Source organism: Pelecanus crispus, chromosome 3, assembly GCF_030463565.1.
Source record: "Pelecanus crispus isolate bPelCri1 chromosome 3, bPelCri1.pri, whole genome shotgun sequence".
Classification (NCBI taxonomy): Eukaryota; Metazoa; Chordata; class Aves; order Pelecaniformes; family Pelecanidae; genus Pelecanus; species Pelecanus crispus.
Genome location: NC_134645.1, coordinates 72354353 through 72364090, shown reverse-complemented (window position 1 = coordinate 72364090; position 9738 = coordinate 72354353). Strand labels below are relative to the sequence as shown.

The window sequence follows — 9738 nt, the reverse complement described above, 5'->3', positions numbered from 1 at the left end:
CCCCTCTCCCTCTGTGCTTTCTAAATGTATTTTGGTGGAGGAGAAGGGAGTTTATTTTGTTTGGGTTTTCTTGGGTTTGTTTTTCTGAAGAGGCACCGGGGTGGCAAGGGGGAGTGGCGGCGGGCATGCTGGCTCTTCGGGCACGAGGAGCATCTTTCCTCTGGGTGGGCAAAGCCGCTTCCCCCCCTTTTCCCTCCCCTGCCCTCTTTTTGGGCAGCCGTCCCACCGGGCAGCCCCCTCTCTGCTTTCCTGACAGAAAGGAAAGGCAAAGGGGTTGCCAGCACAGCAGAAGACTGTGGTTTCACCAGGCTGTCCTGGTCTCTCTCGCCGTGCAATTTTCATTTCGTCGATCACAAAGGCCAAAGTGTGTGTTTTTTGATAATTACCTCAGGTCTTCAGTCGTGATCTGCCATCGCATGACCGGTGTCTGCTTCCTTCCCTCCCCGTTATCATGGGTCTGATACCTGCCCAGCTACAATGACTTTGTCCCTTCAGTTTATTATTGCGGTTAGCAGATAAAAATGCTACAAACATGAATCTCAAAACAAAACAAGTAAAAACCTTTCTCGATATGGCTGAAAACTGACCTTCATATGCCGCCCTGTCCTCCTTCAAGGCCTGCTAAACCCACAAGAAAGATTCCCATTAGTAAATCACTATTGGATCATTAAACCTTTTTAAGGCAGTATGTGCCTTACCAAGAGAATGAGGATTACGACACAGCAGTGGCTGCTGCCCACTGACAATCATGGGAACCGACCTCAGTAATAAATCCATGAATTATCTGGCTCACTTTGACCGGTTCTCACGCCAGAGCAGCTCCTTTGATGTGACCGTCAAAATCCAAGGATGCCCAACAGCAGTAGCCATCAACAAAACAATAGAGAAGTAATAATTCAATATAAATATGTAAAACCTGCTTGCCCGTATGCCCAGCTTTTGCACTGGGGTGGTTCTGTGCCTGTGGTTGAAATTGGAGACAAAAAAAGAGAAATAAAGCCCTTTTTTTTCTGTGTATAAGCTTTTAAGGGAAGAAAAGCTCGGCATGTTAGAGAGAGATTTTTTAGCTACCGTCGATGTGCATGACTTTTTGAGCTAAGGGGGGGAGGTCCCTGTTGCTTTTCAAAACCAGTCTGATTGTTCAGCACCAATATGCACTTAAGGACTGATCCTGCAGAGGGACTAAGGATGTCCCTCTGAGGGACACAGAGGAACTATTCCTCTTCAGTGGGACTATTCATGTAAATAAAGTTATTCATGCTTTTAAGCCCCTGCAGGACCAACTTTAGAGGATGCATTGTCATTTGTCCGATTTGTAAAAATATTTAGGTGTCAAGCTCCTTTCGATTGTTTAAATATGTCAAAAACGCAACTGTTTTTTAGTCCGCTTCTTGGCTGCCCACCTGTAAAGTGGGCATAGTGTTATTTAGTTTCTTGTCCTTGATAGTCCCTAATTAGACCTCAGACTCCAGGGGAAAGATTGTCTCCACACTCACGTTCATGTTGTGAGCACCCTTAACTAGAGTTTCTGGCCCTTACTGTGAGCCTCCAGTTAATACAAGGTAATACCCACCCTGGAGTCCAGATGCTAGTGAGGGAGGCAAATTTCTGATGGCGTAAGAGATGACATGGAATAAAAATCCCCTTCAAAATGTATGACCAGAGGAGTAGCCAGTTTTATTACATTGCTTTTAAGCATTCATTTTTTTAACTCTTAAAGGAGGAACCAGCAAACTAATAGAGAGTGGGTACGACATTTTAAGATACCTGGTTTTCAAAAGCGCTGAAGTAACTCTAAGTACACCAACCTGATGGGAATGAATAAGGGGAGGACACTACTTCTGGGTATTGCTGTGCTGAGCTGTCACGGGGGAATCGCTGCCGTGCTTGGAGGGAGGTGATTCTTGCCTGCCTGTAGGCAGATGGCTGCCTGTTCCTGCTGCCTGCGGCATGTTTATCTCACGCTGCTGTGAGTTACACACTCCAAGCAGCCCAGCAACGGAGTGCAGTCGCCAAGAAAACAGACAGGCGGGGGGTGACGGGCACCTCTTCTAAACTTCTGTGTTTCTGAAGAAGTGTGGCAGCACGGCATATCGCAGCGAGCCGTCGCATATTGCCTGCATGCATAGCCAGAGCCGCCAGCAGCTCCTGTCACTCCTCTCTCACCAAACACAGACTTCGGGAGGTCATGGTGGGAAGCCCAAAAGTGAGCACTTCAGAACTGGGTTTGGCATGCCCACAAGCGCTCCCTGTGAGCCTCACAGCAGGCAGGGGAGTCACGGTGATAGGAGCTCGCGCTCGTCATCACACGTGCTTCACACTCAGCTTCAGCCTGCTTGCTTTAGGGGAGATGAGTGCAGTATGGTTGGAGGGATGGAAACCACCCGGCAGGCTACAGCAAGATGCTCCATTTCAATTGACCCAAAGCCATCATCCGAACAAATCTGAAGCTGAGACTTTCTATCCAACTTCGGGTAGAGAAGGAGCAAACTGAAGACTACATACTGCAAAACTTCATCCTGTTAGAATTAGACAGGCAGTCTCTTATCTTAACAGAGGGGAAGATCATTCCTGTTTCTTTCATTGATTTTCTAAGTGCAGACCTGCAGCTTACACAATACTGATTATGCCATTTATGGAATACAGAGTTGTCATTTATGTCAAAAAAAATCCCTTGCAAAGGATGCGGGGCCGGTCTGAGTGCATAGCCGCTTGGCAGCAGAGCTGCAGAAGGCACCCTGCCGTGGCCACGCTCCATCAGCTGCCTTGGCCTCGCCTGGGTCACTGCTATTCCCTGTTACACGCAGCGGGCAGCACCACCAGCCAGAGCATGTGTTGTAATATCAATTTATAGCCTCTTATTATTTTCCTGCTTTTGGGGGAAGCTGGCACCTCCCAGCTCCATTTTCCTGCCAGCAAGACAAAGATTAGGCACAGCGTAATAACTTTGTCAATATAGTTTACTAAAATGTGATTAATCAAAAGAGCACATGGGAGACAAAGCGTGGAAAAGCAGAAGGTAACGATTGACTGTAGCCACAAGGCAGTAATAAAAGGGGTCTAGAAAGCAGATTTGTGAAAAAGTTCAGGCATTTAAAGGGATCAGAGCTTTCATAATTTCATGATCAGAGCACTTCTTAATAGGACATGGCAATTGCTCCTGTAAAAGGACTTTTTGGAAAATGGTCCTTGGATAGTATTATCTAGATCTGTGTCTGGTAATTAAATCTGCATTGGACTTTCATTACCATCACCTTAAATAAAAGGCCTCAGTTTGGATAAAATAATTTATCTTAAAACATGATTCAGAGTAAAATTTCCAGCTGTAGTTCTGAAGGGACAGTCCTAGCAGGATTTGAAATAAGGTGGTTGTTTTCTTTTTAGTTTATCTTACTGTCCAGGAGGTGCTCCATATTGAATCTGTACCTAGGAAAGAGATTTGCAATTATGTTGTAAGACAGCAGTATTTTACAGAAAGGATCTTGGGGAGAGATAATAGGAGGAGGAAAAAAAAAAAGTCTGGAGAAGGGATTGTGTGCCTGAAAGCATCTTTTTGGGTTTTTTCTTCCTTCTCCAGCAGTTTAATAAACACATTGCCTTGTTTGTATCCTTTGACTGCTATGGTGACAACAGCACTAATTGTCATAGCATAGACTGCTCCCATGGTCCACCAGCCTTGTGAATCAGTGCAGAAGGAAGCAAAACCAGACCCTTCTTCTCTCCCTGGCCAGCTGACCATGATGCCCTGTGATCCTGACCTGGGAGGCAGAAATTCTGGTTCCCTCCTTTGCCTTGGCACAGACTTGCTGCATGATCTTCAGTTGCAAATCCACAGGTGAAAAGCAGAGATGCTGCTGACCCCTGACTGAGTGGCTGTGAGGACGAACACATCCAGGGCCACGAGGCTCTTCATCGCTCTGGTAATGGCATATATCATCAATGTATAAATGCCACAGACAGACTGAGGTGTTAAAGAATCTGTGTCATACTCCTGATAATCCTTTGTAACTTCTCCTTTTTGAATGCTACATTAAGGCTGTTTAAAAGACAGCTTGTAAAGCTTCCATGTACAGCCTTAGACTCAAGGAAACACGTTGCACATGATTTGGCTTAGTAACAGCTTCATCTGTATATGAAGTTGGCTTTATCAGCAAATACAAAGTCTTGACTACTCTGTAGCTCATTGGAATTAAACGGGCACGATGTTAACCTATGGAATTAAATCTGAAACCTTCAGAGCAGGGACCATGCTGGGAGGCATGGGTGGGTGGTGTCAGACATGGGACCGGGGTGCCACCTCGTGGCATGTTCAAATGATACTTTTATCAATTAGCAGAGGCTCGTTGCCCTGTAGAGGATAGCATAAATTTGTACTTGTTTATGTCCACAACAAAACAAAAAATAAAGGGATAAGCAGCCAGCAGAATGTCCTGGGAACAGAATAAATCTGATGACTGCATGACTGTATGTCCTACAGATAGAAGTGAAACATAAGGGCAAGTAGAAAATATGCCTTTAGAAAAAAACTGGGAGCTTGCATTTTCTAAAGAGGCTATTGATTGTAAAAGTCATGCAAAATTTTATGTTCACTCACAGGCAAGATATTTCATATAAGATCGGAAAAAAACCTAAGAAGTGGAATTAATGTAGGGCTATAACTTAAAGGAGGTAGCCAGAAAGAAAAGTTAATGTCAGAGATAAAAGATCAAGTTTGGATGTGAAGCTCCTGTTCCCAAATTTTCCAATAAAGTATAAAAAGTAAGAGTTAACAGTCTTATCCAGAAACTCAGCTGCGGTTTAAATTAATCTATAGTTAAAGTATTGTCTTCCTTACCTTCGTTATTTCTACTGTAGTGCATTACCATCAACCTTTGTTTCAAGATGGAAGGCAATTGGTGAAGCTTTTGAGGAAGAGCAGAAATGAACGTAAAATGACTTGTGATCCAGTAGCTCAGACTATATCACAGTTAGAAGCAAATTCAGCTACACTTTGAGAATGTGATGCTTCAATAATAACAACAACCACCACCACCACCATATTGATCTTATATTTGTTTGAAATACCTCTGTTCTAGCCTGCGCAGCCATGTGCCAGATTGCTTTTGTAATGTGTCTTTGATGGTACCGCCAGCCCTCTGCAAAATAGCCCACCTTTTCTGGGGCTTCAGCATCCCAGTGTCATGAGTTACTTATTATTTAAAACAAAAATATCAACAAAGACTCTAGGAAAGATGCTTCTTCCACCTGTTAAAAACAAGCACCCTGTTCCTTCCTTCCATCGTGTTCATCTAAGGCCCAGGAAACAGGGAGTCAGAAACTGTTGAAGGTGAACACTTCCCATGCTGAAGATGAACACTTATCCTGGAGTTTTTCAACTCAAACCAGGGCACCTTTAATTACAGTGGGACCTGAAGTGGTAGGACACCAACAAGAGGACTGGTTCCCACTCCATGCTGGGTGGATATTTGTCCTCTGCACGAGGGCAAGTTTCAGGTCTGGCATCAGACTGAAAAGGGTTTGGGAAGGGCATTAGGTAGCCTCCTCAGAGACTATGCTTCCATTCCTAGCAAAATCCTGGAAATGGTACTCTTTCTTTGTGTGCAAGAGCTATTCTGGTGACTTTTTCCAGGTTTCTAAAATCTTACATATGATTGTCCTTTCTCAGATGACTCTAAAGCTGGACTCATGGTGCTAAGAGCATGCAAACATACTACTACAAAAAATGAGTTAAAACTGAAGGAAATGCTTCTTTTGCTACAGTTTTGCTGCAAAACCATACCTATATCTTTTCTGGGAGACTAGCCAACACCTGAAATTCACTTTAGCTGCTTCTAAAATGACCCATCATTTTCTGAGGTAGAAAACAGCAACTTCTTCCACCAACTTGGTAAGGCATTTCACTGAGTCTGAAGAGAGAGTGGGGAATCTAAGAGCCCTTCACAGCTATCTCAGAGCAGCTCATGTAATCTAGTAATTATAGGGGAGAGCCCAAGATGAAATAATAAACTTAGGACTTCCAGGACCTTAGGACACCCACTGAGACCCACCAGGCCCCTGGCCCAGTCTGAGACCCTTGATGAGATGCTCGCCCAGCCCACTTTTAACAACCTCCAGCCACAGGAATGCAATAATTCCTTAGGTTACATCCTTTGGTCCCAGTGCTTAACTATTATTGGGCAACTTTTCTTGGTATCTAACGGGTAACAACAGCCCTTCTGACTGTTTGCTTTCTGCCTTAAAGCAAAGGTGAGCCCATCCTTTTGGACCCCCTTGAAACTTCCTTGTCATAAAAAATATAGCGGAGGACCTTGGGATTTCTCACGAGACTGCATTGGAGGGCAGCCCAGACTGCAGTACGCCTCTGGCACAGCCGGGGAAAGGCAGCCAAAGCCATTATTTCCAGTGGTGCTTTCACATCAGGGCAAAGTACTCCAGCACAAAGCATGGCCTGCCAGTATTAAGGAGTTATATGGGTGATGCAAGGGCCATGGCTTGCTCCTGGCAGCAGGGAGGATCCCTGCTAAAGCATAATCTGCCAGGTATGCTAGCCTTTGTTTTGCAGTCTAAGATAACTTTATGATACTCATTTATTACCAGTATTTCTTGGTTTAACTGCGGCAGTGTATGGCGTCTGGCTGGGATGGAGTTAATTTTCCCCGTAACAGCCCTCACAGCACTGTGCTTTGTATTTGAAGCTAGAAGGGTGTTGATAACATGCCAGTGTTTTGGCTACTGCTGAGCAGCGCTCCCACAGCATCAAGGCTCTCTCCCCAGCACTCCCCTCTCCCAAGGCCAGTAGGCTGGGGGGGCAGGGGGGAGAGTGTGGGAGGGGACACAGCCAGGACAGCTGACCCAGCCTGACGAAACGGGATATTCCCTGCCACATGAGAGTCGTGATCAGTGAGGAAAGCTAAGAGAAGGGTGGGGGAAGGGATTAATTTTTAAGGCATTTGCCTTCCAAAGCAACTGCTACGTGTACTGGGGCCGTTTCCCAGAAAGTCAAGGGGCGTCACCTGCTGATGCAAAGTAGAGAATGAATCTTTTTTTTGCCTTGCCTCCACACGTGGCCTTTGCTTTCTTTCATGAAACTGCCTTTAACTCAACCCATGAGTTTTTCATCTTATTTTCTTCCTGTGTCCTGCTGGGGCATGGGGGGCGAGAGAGCAGCTGGGTGGGCAACTGGTGGCCAGCCAAGGTCAGCCCACCACAGGTAGGCACTGCTCCAACATGAAAGAAGAGGTCCTCCCGCTGCCCTCTCTCACCCCACAAATCATGGGCAGGGGTGGTCGGTGGGGGGGGTCACACGCGAAGAAGAGCAGCTCTTGCTGGAGCCCTGGCTGCGGGTTTGGATGCGCAGCTGATGTGCTCTGCTACAGGACAGAGCTGGGAGCTCCGGGAGGAGGAGAAGGGGAGCCACCCTGCTGCCGCAGGACTGGAAGAGGCTTTACCCCATTCTCATCGCCTCTCTCCTCCCCACCTGCCAGGGCACCTGCACCGTTTTTAGGAGCTGAGAAGGTGTGGTAAGGTCTTCATTGCAGGAGGGAGTAAGACAGATGCTAATGACAGGGAGGTATGAAAACTCCCTTTGCCCTCTCAGTTTATTTCTTTCCACCTCCTGAAGAACACCTGGGATCTCTCTTGTCCCCCTAACCATATACCCAGCAACCCTGCATGGCGAGGGCTGTGCAAATACACCGCAAATGTTTGTTCCTCAGGTGAGCAAACACCGTGGAGAATTGCAGGCCGCTCCTGCCAGGACAGAGATGCAGGGGACAAACCCTTCCCACCTTCCCTGGGGGAAAGCACATTTGGTCAGAGAGGCATGAGCCTGTGCCCCTCTTAGGCAGACATTGCTCGGCAGCCCTCTGCTGACCCCTAGAAACCGAATGGGTGGGCATGAGCTGCCCATAGGCAGTTTTGCGAAGAGAAGACTTCCAGACAGGTGCTAAACCTGGGCAGGCTTCCCCTGCCTGCCCACACCTGCACAGGGCGCTGAGACTTTGCATACTCCCTTCATGCGTGACTCCACCGAACCGCTACGTGCGTCTTAAAACTCGCTGCTGAGCAGCAACGCCGACGCCTCGGGCTCGCTCGGCAGCCGGCCGGATGCTCCCTGAATTGCAAAAGCAGGAGGAGAAGGTCGGAGAGAATCCTAAAACGCAACCGCAAACGAGTCAGGGGAGGGAGGGTTTTTAGAAAGAAATAAAAAAAACTACATTCCCTGACCGGGAATCGAACCCGGGCCGCGGCGGTGAGAGCGCCGAATCCTAACCACTAGACCACCAGGGATCTGCGTATGTTTTCTGCCACTCCTTCCTCAAGAGCTGAGCCACAAAACCGCACCTCCTGCGCCTTACCGCTCTGCTCCCCCTTCCTGGGCAGTACCAAGTCCGGAAGCAGCTGTCTGTAGGGAGGGACGTTCCATTCCACCCCACGAAAGGGGGGGGAGCGACGGGGGGGAAGGGCAGGGGGCGCCTCAGGCGAGGCGGGTGAGGGGCCCTCGCCGTGGGCGGGAGGCGGGATGGCGGTGGGAGGCCGGGCGGGACACAGCCCGGGGCCCTGCCGTCTGTCCGGCGGTGCAGGAGCGGGAGCAGGTGTGCCCCGCACGGCGCGACAGGCGGGAGCTGCGCGGCCGGGGCAGGGGGCGGGTCGGTCGGCGGAAGGCGCCGGGGCGGGGGGCAGCCCGTGGGGTTCTTTGTCCTCATTTCGTGGTGCCTGTTCACGCCGTTCCGCACAAGATGGTCTCTTTACGGGGTGTTACCGCAAGGGCCGCAGGCAGGGCCTCGTCAGCCTGGCGCTCTGCACTGCGAACGCCGGGCGGCGGCTCCCGGGAGGGGGGGACGTGGCGCCCTCCCCGCTCCGGCCGCGGGGCTCCTCGGGCGGGCTGTGGCAACCAGAGACCGCAGCTTCGGTGCTCGGTCTGCAGAGGAGGGCCGGTCGCAAGGCCTACCTCAGGGGGAAGCCCGTGGCTCCACAGAGGGAAGCCAGGTTGGCAGTTCACCTGCCTGGCGCTGCCAGGGCCGCCTTAGGCGACAGATACGAATGTGTGACTTTGCTTTTCTTGGTAAGGGTTCTGTGAGAGGAGTGAAACTGTGCCATCGATGCAGATGGCATCTGCATAAGCGCTTTTTCCTCTGGCGCGGTGATTTCATGAGCAAAGTAGGTCTGCGAGCCGTACTAGCAAAAGTAATTTTCCCTATTTAAGCAGTATCCATAATACAAGAGGGTTTGCTTTACACAAGCAAATCTCTCTAGTTCTCAAACGCTCTGCCCCTGAAATGCATTATATAAGAAACCTTTTTCATGTTAAGATAGATAAGCTTCAGACTATATGCTTTTAGACTCTGCAAATATGCATTAGCTAATCTTTAAAAGCTTTAGAGTCTGAAAACAAGCTTACGGAGACCACTTTTTCCTCAGAGATGTACTCGGGAGGTTTGGGTGTTTGGTTTCCGTCTCACCAGAATCCCTGTTCAGCCAATGGTTCATTTCATCCCAAACCCTTCACAGCAGCAGGCTTGAAAAAAATGTGCATCTTAATTGCCATGGAGCTTTCTTTTGTCCAAATTGAGCGATTTTACTGTGCAATGAGGTAGATAACTTACAAAATGTGAGGTTACAATCAGGCCCTATTAGATACAATCTGATGTTTTATATACTGCAAGAATTGCAGTATATATGTGTATATCGATAGCAGCTTCTTTGGTAAGGCATTTCAGGCCTTGAGGAGACAAAGCC

At 48.3% G+C, this 9738-nt stretch overlaps 1 non-coding gene across 1 annotated transcript; it reads right to left on the bottom strand.

Annotated features, from left to right (window-relative positions):
* Positions 1 to 8217: 8217 nt before the first annotated feature.
* On the bottom strand, positions 8218 to 8289 carry TRNAE-CUC (transfer RNA glutamic acid (anticodon CUC)). The gene has a single exon. It is a non-coding gene; the product is annotated as a tRNA-Glu (tRNA).
* Between the last annotated feature and the right edge of the window lie 1449 nt (positions 8290 to 9738).